The sequence below is a fragment of the Phyllobates terribilis genome, unplaced genomic scaffold (assembly GCF_046119375.1).
Source record: "Phyllobates terribilis strain yellow unplaced genomic scaffold, ASM4611937v1 Scaffold_13__5_contigs__length_258822181, whole genome shotgun sequence".
Classification (NCBI taxonomy): Eukaryota; Metazoa; Chordata; class Amphibia; order Anura; family Dendrobatidae; genus Phyllobates; species Phyllobates terribilis.
Genome location: NW_027362773.1, coordinates 228,542,493 through 228,557,899, shown reverse-complemented (window position 1 = coordinate 228,557,899; position 15,407 = coordinate 228,542,493). Strand labels below are relative to the sequence as shown.

The 15,407-nt window shown below is 42.9% G+C and overlaps 1 protein-coding gene across 1 annotated transcript in view; it reads right to left on the bottom strand.

Moving 5' to 3' along the window:
- Positions 1–15,407, bottom strand: part of LOC141174422 (uncharacterized) — a 59,251-nt gene that overhangs the window by 23,743 nt on the left and 20,101 nt on the right. Inside the window, exon 2 of the mRNA XM_073659337.1 lies at positions 123–165. The gene's annotated coding sequence lies outside the window, so the exon portion shown is untranslated. The remainder of the gene's footprint in view (positions 1–122; positions 166–15,407) is intronic.

Sequence of the window (15,407 nt, the reverse complement as noted above, 5' to 3'; positions counted from 1 at the left end):
TTAAAATGTTTCAAAAGAAAATTTACACCAACAATTCTTGTAAAAAAAAAAACATACAAAAAGCATAAGACACATTCTGTTATATTTTTAACACATTAAACATTTGTTTTAAAAGAAATTACCGTATTTTTCGGACCATAAGACGCACCGGACCATAAGACGCACCTAGGTTTTAGAGGAGGAAAATAGAAAAAAAATGTAAGCAAGAAATGTGGACATGATGCACTGTTATGGGGGAGGGGGTCGGCTGCTGACACTAGTATTGGGGTAATGCTCCCCAATTCTGTTAATATCCTCCATCCTAGTATTAATGGCCCTTTCTTCCTGTTATACGTGGCACTCATCACCATCCTGGTATGCATAGCACCCCTCATCCCCATCCTGGTATGCATGGCACCCCAATCCACCATCCTGGTATGCATGGCACCCCAATTTACCATCCTGGTATGCATGGTACCCCTCATCCCCATTCTGATATGCATGGCCCCCCTCATCCATCTTCCTGGTATGTATGGTCCCCCTCATCCCTCTTCCTGGTATGTATGGTCCCCCTCATCCTTCTTCCTGGTATGTATGGTCCCCCTCATTCTTCTTCCTGGTATGTATGGTCCCCCTGATCCTTTTTCCTGGTATGCTTGGCACCCCCCATCCCATGCTGCACACAAAAAAATAAACTGAGTCCTACTCACCTTTCTTCCCTGTGTTCCAGCGCTATGTCCTCCTCTGCAGCCAGCACTGATCTCAGTGTGAGCCGCGCATGGGGATGACGCCATGCGCCCTCACACTGTGAGATGCTGTGCTGGCAGAGTAACTGCTCCCCACGCCTGGACTGTGTGCGTGGGGAGCAGGGACCATTGATTCTCTAATACCGTGCACACTGAACCGCAGCGCAACTCCTGCAGCAGAAGGCGGTCAGCGTGCCTGCTATTAAAGTCCATTAATATTTTCTACAACCCCTCCCATGGGTTGTAGTGAATATTCATGGACTTTAATAGAGGGCACACTGACCGCCGGCTGCTGCAGGAGCCGCGCTGCGGTACATTGTGCACGCTATTATAGTTCATGAATATTTACTACAACCCATGGGAGTGGGTTGTATAGAATATTCATGGACTTTAATAGCAGGCACACACACCGCAGAGCAGCAGCAGGAGCCGCGCTGCGGTACAGTGTGCCAGCTATTAAAGAAAATAAATATTCACTGCTCCCCACACCCGTGGGCGTGAAGAGCAGTGAATATTCATATTCTTTAGTAGTGGGCACAGTGTAGGCTGCAGCAGGCGGCTCCTGCCTCCTGTGCCCGCTCCACCGCCACTGCCACTCCCCCACACCACCCACAACCACCATATACATTCGGACTATAACATGCATCCCCCACTTTCCTCCAAAATTTTGGAGAAAAAAAGTGCGTCTTATAGTCTTAAAAAACTATTTTGGGCACCAGAACATAGCTGTTCACCACAGGGATGGCACAGGTGTGGCTGCTACACAAACCCTGGCAGTTTAACCACTTGCTGCTGTAAAAACCAAACATGGCATCTAAGGTTTCACAGAGTTCGGCTCAATGCCCCACCTCCCTCAAGTACTTGATAGTATGAGGCTGCCTAGTTACTACGATACGTAAATGCTTAATAATGGTCTCTGGGACTTCAATGTACAAAAGCCCATTAGGCAGGGCCAGAGGCAGCATCCTATAAGTTACTTTTTAACACCGCCATACATATTACACTAAAGTTGCATGAAAGAACTGACTTTGGGGGTTTGGTCGACTATATAATATATTTGGGGGCCTCCAGAAAGATGATGTAAGGGCAGAGAAGGATCTGGCATCCTGAATTTCAGTTTATTTTTTCTGTAGATAATCCTCCACTAGAGGAGTCTGGAGGCGACTTTCTCATACAGACCACAGGAAAGCTGGAATATTTGTGTGTATGGGGGAGTCGAAAGAGATAGTCGTCTGCCAAATGACCATTCACCAGCACTTATCTCATCTGTATGGGGCCGTTAGTATTACACTGCACTACAGGGCATCACCAGAGCAATCAGAGGCTTGTACGTTGCATAGGAGAGTTGTGTAACCCCTTAGTGACAGAGCCAATTTTGACCTTAATGGCCAAGCCATATTTTACAATTCTGTTTGTAGTTTGCGTTTGTTCTACCAGCAATGTGGGAACCTCCTATAGTTCCAGTGACAGACCTAAGTGGGGATAGTTTGGTGCGGGATAAATTGGGGTTTTTATTGGTAACATTTTGTGACACATAATATTTTTTGTCGCATCCAGAATAAAGCCGGGATCACAATCTTGTGTTCAACACTGAGCACTTATCGAGGGGTTTCCGTGTAAATTTCACAAAAATGCAATTGAGAAGAAACCCCCAATAGAACCTCCCACTATGATGAGGCAGATGGAGACACCTTGGGCTCCGTTTGGCGTCTGCTCCGGTGCACAGATCTGTGGTCGCCCACACTTGTGCTCTAAAAAGACGCCTAAAAAAATGGGAGACCGTTGACCAGACAAGTCCAAAGTGACTCCATCGGCCTCATAAGTGAGTGGTTCCATCCAGGGTTTTGTTTGAATTGCGGTTTTGGTGAATTTACACAAAAACCCTGATGTAAGTGCTCAGTGGAGAGAGCAGGATAAATGTGGGTCGACCTTATTCCCATTTTTGGGAGGTAGAATGAACAAATAGTCAGCAGCACAGGAATAGTTTGTTATTTTTATCTTTGCGCCATTTTCCGTGCAGTATAAGTGATAAGGCGGCTTTATTCTTTGGGTCGGTGCAATTACAGTGATACCAGATATATATTGTTTTTTTTAAAGGTTTTGCTGCTATCACACAGTAAAAATGTTTTGTTTTTTTTAATAAAAACTAGTTTTTTTCGTCGCTATACTCTGCCAAAAAAATTAAAAAGTTACAGCTCTCAAACAGAGCTGTATGACGGCTTATTGTTCGCGGGTCGAGTTGCAGATTTTTTTGGTTCCATTTTGGGGCCCATAATATTTTTGATCGCTTATCCAGATTTTTCAGACACAGAATGAACAAAAAATAACAGCCATACAGTCATCGTTTTCATTTTTTGCACTGTTCGCCGTGTGGTAAAAGTGATGAGACCGATTTGTTCGTCGGGTCGGTACGATTACAGCAATACCAGATTTATATTATTTATGCTTTGCTATTTTTACAGACTAAAAATTATATATTTTGCAAAAATGAATTTGTGTTTAGATTGCCATATTCTGAGAGCTGTAGCTTTTTTCTTTTTTTTGCCGAATGAGCTATATTAGGGCTTAATTTTTGCGGTTTGTCATTTTCATTTTTAGCAATTTTTTTTTTTTTACATATGACTTTCTGATAGTTTTTTATTCACTTGTTTGTGAGTATGATGAAAAAGCGACATTTTTGGAGTGTTTTTATTTTTTTTTTTTTTACGGTGTTCACCAAACAGAATAAATAACAAGCCAGTTCTGTATAGTGGGCCGTTCCGGACGCGGCGATACCAATTATGTGTACTTTTTTTTGCTTCAAAATAGCTTTTCGTGATTTGTGTGCGTTTTTTTTTTTTTACCATTTTATATATTTCTTTTCACGTTTTTTCACTTTTTCACTGTGGGACATGTATAATTTTTATTTTTATCACTGGTCTCAAACACTGCAGTATTCGTGTACTGCAGCGCATGAGAGCAGTCAGCTCATAGCTTAGCTGGATCTCACATGCATCACATGACCTCAGGGTACCATGGTAACCATCGGGACCCGCAATCCTCATCGCGAGGGTCCAATGGTTACAAAGGAGAGCTTGTGACGCCCTTGTAACAACTTAAACACTGCTGTCGCGATTGACAGCTATATTTCAGGGGTTAATTGGCCACGATTGGTCGCAAAACCGGTCAGGGTCAATACTGCAGGGTGTCAGCTGTCACATATAGGTGACACCCGCGGGAATTGCTGCCGCCGGGTGGAAATATTCCTTTATTCCAGATTGCAGTTTTAAAACAGCAATGAGGAAACAAGACCCCTTAACGACTGCTGTTTTAATGCATATCGGCGGTCATTAAGGGGTTAAAAAAAAATTAAAAAAAGGTTTAATATGAAAAAAATATCAGTTTTAGCAACAAGAAATCCATCACTATAGGGAAAACAGTCACTGCACAAATGAGTTAAGTCATGGCCATAACAACTTTATTATACTCTATTATCCTATACACAGTGGCATAGATACAAATCACAGATCAGAGTAAAATAGCTGTACTCGGGGGGGGGGGGGGGGGAATACACACACATTATTTATATATATATATATATACACACATACACACATACACACACACACACACACACGAGGGTCAGTCAATAAGCAATGCCTCCTATTTTTTTTCCTCCTTTTAATTGGCAAGAAATTCAAATGCAATAACATAGGTTGAAAACCACAACATTAATGATTAATTTGTCACTTTTCAATAAAATCTCCATCCATTTCCACAGTCTTGGTCCACCGTTTAACAAGGGCATGTATTCCAGCATGGTAAAAAGCATTCTTGGGACCCACCGTGCACATACCCATCGTCTAACAGTACTGACATCCACTGTTGCATCACCGTACACATTTTTCAGTCTCTCATGAATTCGAATGGGAGTTTCACCATCTGCATGCAAGAATTCAATCACAGAACGTTGTCTAATACGAACATCGATGTCAGCCATTTTGCAAACGGATACAGTCCTGCCACCTGTTGGTGCAGGAAGTTGCAAATGCTGTGGATTGGAGAAGAAGGTTTGAGGAATTGTGCCAAATTCGAAAATATTTAACATAACTACCTTATTTAAGGAGAAAAAAAATAGGAGGCATTACTTATTGACTGACCCTCGTGTATGTATACATATATATACATATACATATATATATATATATATATATATATATATATATATATATATATATATATATATATATATATATATATATATATATATATATATATATATACACACACACACACAGTAGGTACGGAAAGTATTTAGACCCCTTTAAATTTTTCACTCTGTTTTATTGCAGCCATTTCGTAAATTCTAAAAATTTCATTTTTTTCTCATTAAAAGTACACTCTGCACCCCATCTTGACTGGAAAAAAAAAACAAATGTAGAATTTTTTGCCAATTTATTAAAAAAGAAAAACTGAAATATCATATGGTCATAAGTATTCAGACCCTTTGCTCAGTATTGAGTAGAAGCACCCTTTTGAGCTAGTACAGCCATGAGTCTTCTTGGGAATGATGCAACAAGTTTTTCACACCTGGATTTGGGGATCCTCTGCCATTCTTCCTTGCAGATCCTCTCCAGTTCCGTCAAGTTGGATGGTGAATGTTGGTGGACAGCCATTTTAAGGTCTCTCCAGAGATGCTCAATTGGGTTTAGGTCAGGGCTCTGGCTGGGCCAGTCAAGAATGGTCACAGAGTTGTTCTGAAGCCACTCCTTTGTTATTTTAGCTTTGTGCTTAGGGTCATTGTCTTGTTGGAAGGTGAATCTTTGGCCAAGTCTGAGGTCCAGAGCACTTTGGAAGAGGTTTTCATCCAGGATATCTCTGTAGTTGGCGGCATTCATGTTTCCTTCAATTACAACCAGTCGTTCTGTCCCTGCAGCTGAAAAACACCCACATAGCATGATGCTGCCACCACCATGTTTCACTGTTGGGATTGTATTGGGCAGGTGGTGAGCAGTGCCTCGTTTTCTCCACACATACCGCTTAGAACTTTTTGGTGATAATTCTATCTTCGTCTCATCAGACCAGAGAATCTTATTTATCATAGTCTGGGAGTCCTTCATGTGTTTTTGAGCAAACTATGCGGGCTTTCATATGTCTTGCACTAGGAGAGGCTTCCGTCTGGCCACTCTGCCATAAAGGGCCGACTGGTAGAGGGCTGCAGTGATAGTTGACTTTGTGGAACTTTCTTCCATCTCCCTACTGCATCTCTGGAACTCAGCCACAGTGATCGTGGGGTTCTTCTTTACCTCTCTCACCAAGGCTCTTCTCACATGATTGCTCAGTTTGGCTGGACGGCCAGGTCTAGGAAGACTTCTGGTGGTCCCAAACTTCTTCCATTTAAGGATTATGGAGGCCACTGTGCTTTTAGGAACTTTGAGTACAGCAGAAATTCTTTTGTAACCTTGGCCAGATCTGATATTGTACTCTGATCTGTGATTTCTATCTACGGCCCTGTGTATAGGATAATAGAGTATAATAAAGTTGTTATGGCCATGACTTAACTAAACATGGTCAAAATTGTTGGTACCCCCCGTTTAATGAAAGAAAAACCCACAATGGTCACAGAAATAACTTGAATCTGACAAACGCAATAATAAATTAAAAATCTATGAAAATGAACAAATGATAGTCAGACATTGCTTTTCAACCCTGCCTCCACAGAATTTTTTAAAAATTAAACTCATGAAATAGGCCTGGACAGAAATAATGGTACCCCTGAAAATAATGTGACAAAAGGGACATGTTAAATCAAGTTGTGTCCACTAATTAGCATCACAGGTGTCTACAATCTTGTAATCAGTCAATGGGCCTGTATATAGGGCTACAGATACTCACTGTGCTGTTTGGTGACATGGTGTGTACCACACTCAACATGACCAGAGGAAGCAAAGGAAAGAGTTCTCTCAGGAGATTAGAAAGAAAATTATAGACAAGCATGTTAAAAGGTAAGAAGACCATCTCCAAGTAGCTTGATGTTCCTGTGACTACAGTTGCACATATTATTCAGAAATGTAAGATCCATGGGACTGTAGCCAACCTCCCTGGACGTGGCCGCAGGAGGAAAATTGATGACAAATGCATCTGGCACAGGGTGTCTTGAATCTGCGCAGGGTACAATAAATATTTCAAGACTATCAAGGGATTCTAGAGAGAAATGTGCTGCCCAGTGTCAGAAAGCTTGGCCGCAGTAGCAGGTCATGGGTCTTGCAACAGGATAATGACCCAAAACACACAGCTAAAAACACCCAAGAATGGCTAAGAGGAAAACATTGGACTATTCTGAAGTGGCCTTCTATGCTCCTGACCTAAATCCTATTGAGCATCTTTGGAAAGAGCTGAAACACGCCGTCTGGAAAAGGCAACCTTCAAACATGAGACAACTGGAGCAGTTTGCTCATGAGGAGTGGGCTAAAATACCTGTCGAGAGGTGCAGAAGTCTCATTGACAGTTACAGGAATTGTTTGATTGCAGTGATTGCCTCAAAAGGTTGTTCAACAAAATATTAAGGTAAGAGTACCATCATTTCTGTCCAGGCCTATTTCAGGAGTTTCATTTTTTTAAAAAAATCTATGGAAGCAGGGTTGTAAAGCAATGTCTGACTTTCCTTTGTTTATTTTCAAAGATTTTTAATTCATTAATACTTTTGTCAGATTTAAGTTAATTCTGTGACCATTTTGGGTTTTTCTTTCATTAAACGAGGGGTACCAACAATTTTGACTGTGTGTGTGTATGTGTGTGTGTATATACATATATAATATTTGGCGGTGTCATATCTCCCCAACTCTGCAGACCGCATGCTGCCATTGTACTTGGCGGGTACTACCAGATGGTATGGAGATGAAGTTAAAAATTTAAACTTTTCAATACTTTATGAATGCTTCTCCTGCATTAAGCAGTCAGGAACTTTCTGATTACATGTAGCGGTATGTACATTTTGCTACAAGCTGCAACAGTCCAGTAAACTATTATGGGAAGGCTCATCATTCCCTGTGTGGACCATAAGGATCAAGTTATGTCGCTACGGCCCCTCAGAGCTACTCTCAGCTCCCAGTTTATTTGTGAGGACCTCACTGGCAGATGAGATACAGGAGCAACTCACAAACTTAGAATATCATCAAAAAGTTAATTTATTTCAGTTCTTCAAATCACCCTTCCGGATAAAGCATTGATCGATACCTGCGATATAGAATCTCTATACTCCAACATTGACCACAAAGACGGCATCATAGCACTAACCTTCTTCATCGATCGAATGGACAATCAAAACCATATGCATATTTCCTTCTATAGATCTGTTAAACTTTGTACTCTGCCATAACTACTTCTTGTTTGACAGACAATATTATCAGCAGATCTCTGGCGTGGCCATGGGCGCACAATGTGGGCCAGCATACGCAAACATCTTCTTAGGATGGTGGGAGGAGACGGTGGTGTATCGGATGACAGCATTCCAACAACGGGCATCACATTGGCACAGGTACATAGATGATGTTTTTTTTCATCTGGTCAGGCACCGAGGAGGATTGTTCCCAGTTCATATGTGATTTGAACCAGTATACTAACAATATCTTCCAGACCCATTCCATTTCATCTAGTACCGCCACGGTTTTGAACCTTAAAATCTCTGCCTCAGACAACAAACTCATAACGGATTTGTATCGCAAACCTACCTCAACCAACAGTTTACTCCAATATAGCAGCTTTCACCCAATGCACAACAGGAGAGGAGTACCTGTTTGCCAGTTCTTATGAATCCGATGAAATTGTACCCGGGATGTTGACTTCTACAGACAGGCCAAGGAGCTGACAGAGATTCCTGCGAAGAGGTTATCTGAAAAAGACCATTTCAAGGGCTTTCCAGAGGGCATAGAATTCTAACCAGGAATCCCTCTTGACACCATGCCATCGACCATCGTTCCCTGCTCCCAGGTTCATCACTGATTACAGTACAGGGTGGAACCAGGTGAGCAATTTTTTACATCGGCATTGGTCTGTACTCACTCTAGATACACAGATCTCCCCTCTGACTGAAGCAGCTAAAAGCCGGCAAAGGTAAAGCACTGCATTATATGGACGTTGATATAAGTGACTTTGCTGAAGGCTGTAACTGGAGCCAAGTGGGCCTGTCTGCCACTTGAAAGGCTCCTGGACATTGTAAGTGTAAATGTTGGCGAGCCACTGAGTTGGACTCGGTTATAAGCAGTTATGAGGAGTAATAAACTGCCGGATTGTGAAATACTGGAAAACGTGGCTGGTGTGCTTTAATTGACCCGATGCAGCGAGTGTCCCCCAGCATGATGTTGAGCGCTGCCTTACAGCACCTTTCATCTCACTGTGCATGTGCAATGTCGTTCTTGGCCTCATGGGTAGTGGTCATGTGACACTGTTCATATGACCTGCATCTGGACCCGCGTCCTCTTTCTGTCTCCAGAGACTATGCATTCCACACACCAGACTGAAGGGTAAGGAAATTACTGTATATATTATATATATATATATACACTGCTCAAAAAAATAAAAGGGAACACTTACACAATAGAATATAACTCCAAGTACATCAAACTTCTGTGAAATCAAACTGTCCACTTAGGAAGCAACACTGATTGACAATCAATTTCACATGCAGTTGTGCAAATGGAATAGACAATAGATGGAAATTAGTGGGAATTATCAAGACACACTCAATAAAGGAGCGGTTCTGCAGGTGGGGACCGCAGACCACATCTCAGTACCAATGCTTTCTGGCTGATGTTTTGCTCACTTTTGAATGTTGGTTGTGCTTTCACACTCGTGGTAGCATGAGACTGACTCTACAACCCGCAGAAGTTGCTCAAGTTGTGCAGCTGGTCCAGGATGGCACATCAATGCGAGCTGTGGCAAGAAGGTTTGCTGTGTCAGTCAGCGTAGTGTCCAGAGGCGCTACCAGGAGACAGGCCAGTACACCCGGAGACTACCTTCGCCTTTAAGCAAGGAGGAACAGGAGGAGCACTGCCAGAGTCCTGCAAAATGACCTCCAGCAGGCCACAAATGTGCATGTGTCTGCACAAATGGTTAGAAACCGACTCCATGATGGTGGTATGAGGGCCCGACGTCCACAGATGGAGGTTGTGCTCACAGCCCAACACCGTGCAGGACACTTGGCATTTGCCACAGAACACCAGGATTGGCAAAGTCACCACTGGCACCCTGTGCTCTTCACAGATGAAAGCAGGTTCACACAGAGCACATGTGACAGACGTAACAGAGTCTGGAGACGCCGTGGAGAGCGAGCTGCTGCCTGCAACATCCTTCAGCATGACCGGTTTGGCAGTGGGTCAGTAATGGTGTGGGGTGGCATTTCTTTGGAGGGCCGCACAGCCCTCCATGTGCCCGACAGAGGTAGCCTGACTGCCATTAGGTACCGAGATGAGATACTCAGACCCCTTGTGTGACCATATGCTGGTGCGGTTGGCCCTGGGTTCCTCCTAATGCAGGACAATGCCAGACCTCATGTGGCTGGAGTGTGTCAGCAGTTCCTGCAAGATGAAGGCATTGAAGCTATGGACTGGCCCGCCCATTCCCCAGACCTGAATCTGATTGAGCACATCTGGGACATCATGTCTCGCTCCATCCACCAACGTCACGTTGCACCACAGACTGTCCAGGAGTTGGCGGATGCTTTAGTCCAGGTCTGGGAGGAGATCCCACAGGAGACCATCCGCAACCTCATCAGGAGCATGCCCAGGCGTTGTAGGGAGGTCATACAGGCAAGTGGAGGCCACACACAATACTGAGCCTCATTTTGACTTGTTTTAAGGACATTACATCAAAGCTGGATCATCCTGTAGTGTGTTTTTCCACTTTAATTTTGGGGGTGACTCCAAATCCAGGCCTCCATTGGTTAATAAATTTGATTTCCATCGATGATTTTTGTGCGATTTTGTTGTCAGCACATTCAACTTTGTACAGAACAAAGTATTCAATGAGAATATTTCATTCATTCAGATCTAGGATGTGTTATTTGAGTGATCCCTTTATTTTTTGAGCAGTGTATATATATATATATATGTATGTACTGACAAAATTAATGGTAGGACCTGCCCTGACAAAGCTGCTTGGACAGCAATAGATCAGGCACCATAGATCTGATTTGAGCCTCTGCCTCCACCTGATTACTATATGGTGGCACATACACAAGACACTGGGTTTCAATACAGGTATTGCATTGTAGCTGTTAACCCCTTCCAGGGACACCTGTTTTTTTTTTTGTTTTCTTTTTGTACTATAGCTAAAGTATATAGCATAAATCTGTGTATTATTGATCTTTGCATGATTTTCTACCCAGTTGTGGATATATTCTGGTATACCTGATCTCCATGATATATGGTGGCTATAACGAATACATAAGTTTGTGGGAGTGGATCTACCTGGACCCATGTTATAATCATGATTATTTGAACCATCATGTTATTTGTTACTTCGTGATTCTTGGACATGGTCTCTGTTTTTAATTGTTTTTAGTATGTCAGTGTACATTAATAAACCTTGTATTTTGATATAATTGATTTGAATCTCGGTGTGCACATCCAATTTTGCATTGTTTCTTTCCTCTCTCTTTGCCATTTATGATTGATTATTTCGATGCAGGATCTAGCACCCGCTAATAATTGATATACTTAGTGACTGGTGCATGGTGCACCCTTCCCCATTTATACAGTGCCTACAAGTAGTATTCAACCCCCTGCAGATTTAGCTGGTTGACACATGCGGAATTAACTTGGCATTGTGACATTTGTACTGTAGATCAGCCTGGAAGTGGGAAATGCACTGCAGCAAATTTTTTTTTTTTTTTAAAACGTTAAAAGTTAATTCAGAGTGTCATTTATTATTCAACCCCTCAAACCACAAGAATTCTGTTTGGTCCCCCTAAAGTATTAAGAAGTAGTTCAGGCACCAAGAATAATGAGCTTCACATGTGTGGATTAAAGATCTCTTTTGCCAGCCTTTTCTGACTATTTAAGACCCTCCCCAAACTTGTGAACAGCACTCAGACATGGTCAACATGGGAAAGACAAAGGAGCATTCCAAGGCCATCAGAGACAAGATCGTGGAGGGTCACAAGGCTGGCAAGGGGTACAAAACCCTTTCCAAGGAGTTGGGCCTACCTGTCTCCACTGTTGGGAGCATCATCCGTAAGTGAAAGGCTTATGGAACTACTGTTAGACTTCCACGGCCTGGACAGCCTTTGAAAGTGTCCTCCCGTGCCGAGGCCAGGCTTGTCCGAAGAGTCAAGGCTAACCTAAGGACAACAAGGAAGGAGCTCCGGGAAGATCTCATGGCAGTGGGGACATTGGTTTCAGTCAATACCATAAGTAACGTACTCCACCGCAATAGTCTCCGTTCCAGACGAGTCCGTAAGGTACCTTTACTTTCAAAGCGTCATGTCAAGGCTCGTCTACAGTTTGCTCATGATCACTTGGAGGACTCTGAGACAGACTGGTTCAAGGTTCTATGGTCTGATGAGACCAAGATCGAGATCTTTGGTGCCAACCACACACATGACGTTTGGAGACTGGATGGCACTGCATACGACCCCAAGAATACCATCCCTACAGTCAAGCATGGTGGTGGCAGCATCATGCTGTGGGGCTGTTTCTCAGCCAAGGGGCCTGGCCATCTGGTCCGCATCCATGGGAAGATGGATAGCACGGCCTACCTGGAGATTTTGGCCAAGAACCTCCGCTCCTCCATCAAGGATCTTAAGATGGGTCGTAATTTCATCTTCCAACAAGACAACGACCCAAAGCACACAGCCAAGAAAACCAAGGCCTGGTTCAAGAGGGAAAAAGTCAAGGTGTTGGAGTGGCCTAGTCAGTCTCCTGACCTTAACCCAATTGAAAACTTGTGGAAGGAGCTCAAGAATAAAGTCCACATGAGACACCCAAAGAACCTGGATAACTTGGAGAAGATCTGCATGGAGGAGTGGGCCAAGATAACTCCACAGACCTGTGCCGGCCTGATCAGGTCTTATAAAAGACGATTATTAGCTGTAATTGCAAACAAGGGTTATTCCACAAAATATTAAACATAGCGGTTGTATAACAATTGACCCACACTTTTATGTTTAAAATTTAATAAAATTCAACTGAGCAACATAACTTTTTGGTTTGTAAGATTTATGCTTCTGTTCATAAAACCTACTCTCGTTTGCAGTTTGAAGGCTCTAACTTATTTGCATCTTATCAAACCAGCTAAATCTGCAGGGGGTTGAATACTACTTGTAGGCACTGTATATACTCAATACAAAAATTGAAACTCATTATATAGAGTCATTACAAACAGAGTGATCTATTTCAAGTCTTTATTTCTGTTATTATGGCTTACAGCCAATGAAAACACAGAAGTCATTATCTCAGTAAATTAGAATACTTTATAGCAACAGCTTGAAAAAATGATTTTAAAATCCGAAATGTTGGCCTACTGAAATGTATGTTCAGTAAATGCACTCAATACTTGATCGGGGCTCCTTTTCCATCAATTGCTGCATCAATGCGGCGTGGCATGGAGGCGATCAGCCTGTGGCACTGCTGAGGTGTTATGGAAGCCCAGGTTGCTTTGATAGCAGCCTTCAGCTCGTCTGCATTGTTGGGTCTGGAGTCTCTCATCTTCCTCTTGACAATACCCCATAGATTCTCTATGGGGTTAAAGTCAGACGAGTTTGCTGGCCAATCAATCACAGCGATACTGTTGTTTGTAAACCAGGTATTGGTACTTTTGGCAGTGTGGACAGGTGCCAAGTCCTGCTGGAGAATGAAATTTCCATCGGCAAAGGGAAGCATGAAGTGCTCTAAAATTTCCTGGTAGACGGCTGCGCTGACTTTGGTCTTGATAAAACACAGTGGACCTACATCAGCAGATGACATGGCTCCCCAAACCATCACTGATTGTGGAAACTTCACACTAGACCTCAAGCAGCTTGGATTGTGGCCTCTCCACTCTTCCTCCAGACTCTGGGACCTTGATTTCCAAAAGAAAATTGGAACTCTGGGATCTTGAGGAGTATGTCAATGACTGCCTTCTGGACATCTGTCAAGTCAGCAGTCTTCCCCATGATTGTGGAGCCTACTGAAACAGAATAAGGGACCTTTTTAAACGCGTAGGAAGCCTTTGCAGGTGTTTTTTGTTAATTAATCTAGTTTACTGAGATAATGACTTGTGTTTTCATTGGCTGTAAGCCATATTCATCAACATTAACAGAAATAAACACTTGAAATAGATCACTCTTTTTGTAATGACTATATAATATATGAGTTTCACTTTTTGTATTGAAGAACTGAAATAAATTAACTTGTTGATGATATTCTAATTTTGTGAGATGCACCTGTACATCGATACGACTCCTCATTAGTACTCACAAAATCCATTCGATGAGGACCACACACTCCTTGCAGTGGCACTGCCTCTTCAGTTCTCCGTTCTTGTGTCCCAGTTTAGCGACACTGTGTCTTCCTCACAAGTATAGACAATTGTTTGCTTAAATCCTGTTCGTCTAAGATAAGGAATCCTTCCTTATCTTAATCCCCTTTAATTAGGTCTACTGTCCACACAGGGCAAAGTTCTGTACCATCTAAGTAGATCTCCTGGCCTGAGCTAAGGACCTCACCCTGCTCTTTGTCTCCACTATGCTCTCTGCCTGGAATCCGGAGTCACACTGCCATTATATCTTTGCTTTTCTTCAGAACATACTATTTGATGTCTCCCTCCTGGCACACAACACCCTATCAATTCAAGTCTGCAACCAGATAAACCAAAAGGTCTGTATCTCTCACTTACTTATCCATATCTGACTCATCACCATGAAATTGTTCTCCTGTGTGCCCATCTAGCTCAGAATGAGGGCTCCCACACAGTATGATTACCCACCACAATTCTTGATATTAAAAAAAAGAAAAAAAAAAAAAAAAACACTCTACTCAACCAACTCCGTTCCTGAGGTGTGCTGCTCCGATCTGTGCAGTGTGAGTACTGAGGCGCCATACTACATGTGTGATGTAGGGACGCCATTGTGCCTGCAGTGCATGGAGTCTTAGGCTATGTGCACACTGTGCGTTTTTGATGCATTTTCACTGAGTTTTTTCCGTGTGGAAATGAACCAAAAACGCTTGGTAATCCGTGTGCCAGCTAATGCAATGACAGGATTATGTTAGGATTGTCATTGAATTGAGTCAGATGTTTGCTGCATATTTGACTGACTCAATTCAAGTCAATGAGCCAAAAACACTACAAAAACGCACAAAGAATGGTACCCTTGGAAGACTACTCCTCCAATCATCCGACGGCCTCTCCCACTGATAACAGCGGGAGCAGGTGCGGCTGAGTGGAGAAGTAGTCTCCTCATCCGGTGTCTGTGCGCTGTGTTAAAAAAAGAAACATGCTGCGGAAATTTCCGCTGCGGGTTATCATTGCGGAAAAAAAAGCAGCACTACCAATTATTTTGCGGAAGCGCTCCGTTTTCGCCGCCATTGACTTTCATTGGAACGCATAGAATCCGCATCACTGCATCTGTACATGCGGAATCCAAGCGTTTCAATGTGCGGATGGTACCCGAGTGTGGAGGACAGGAGACTCTCCTCTAGACCCGGGTACCAAAGTACCTGTGAAAAA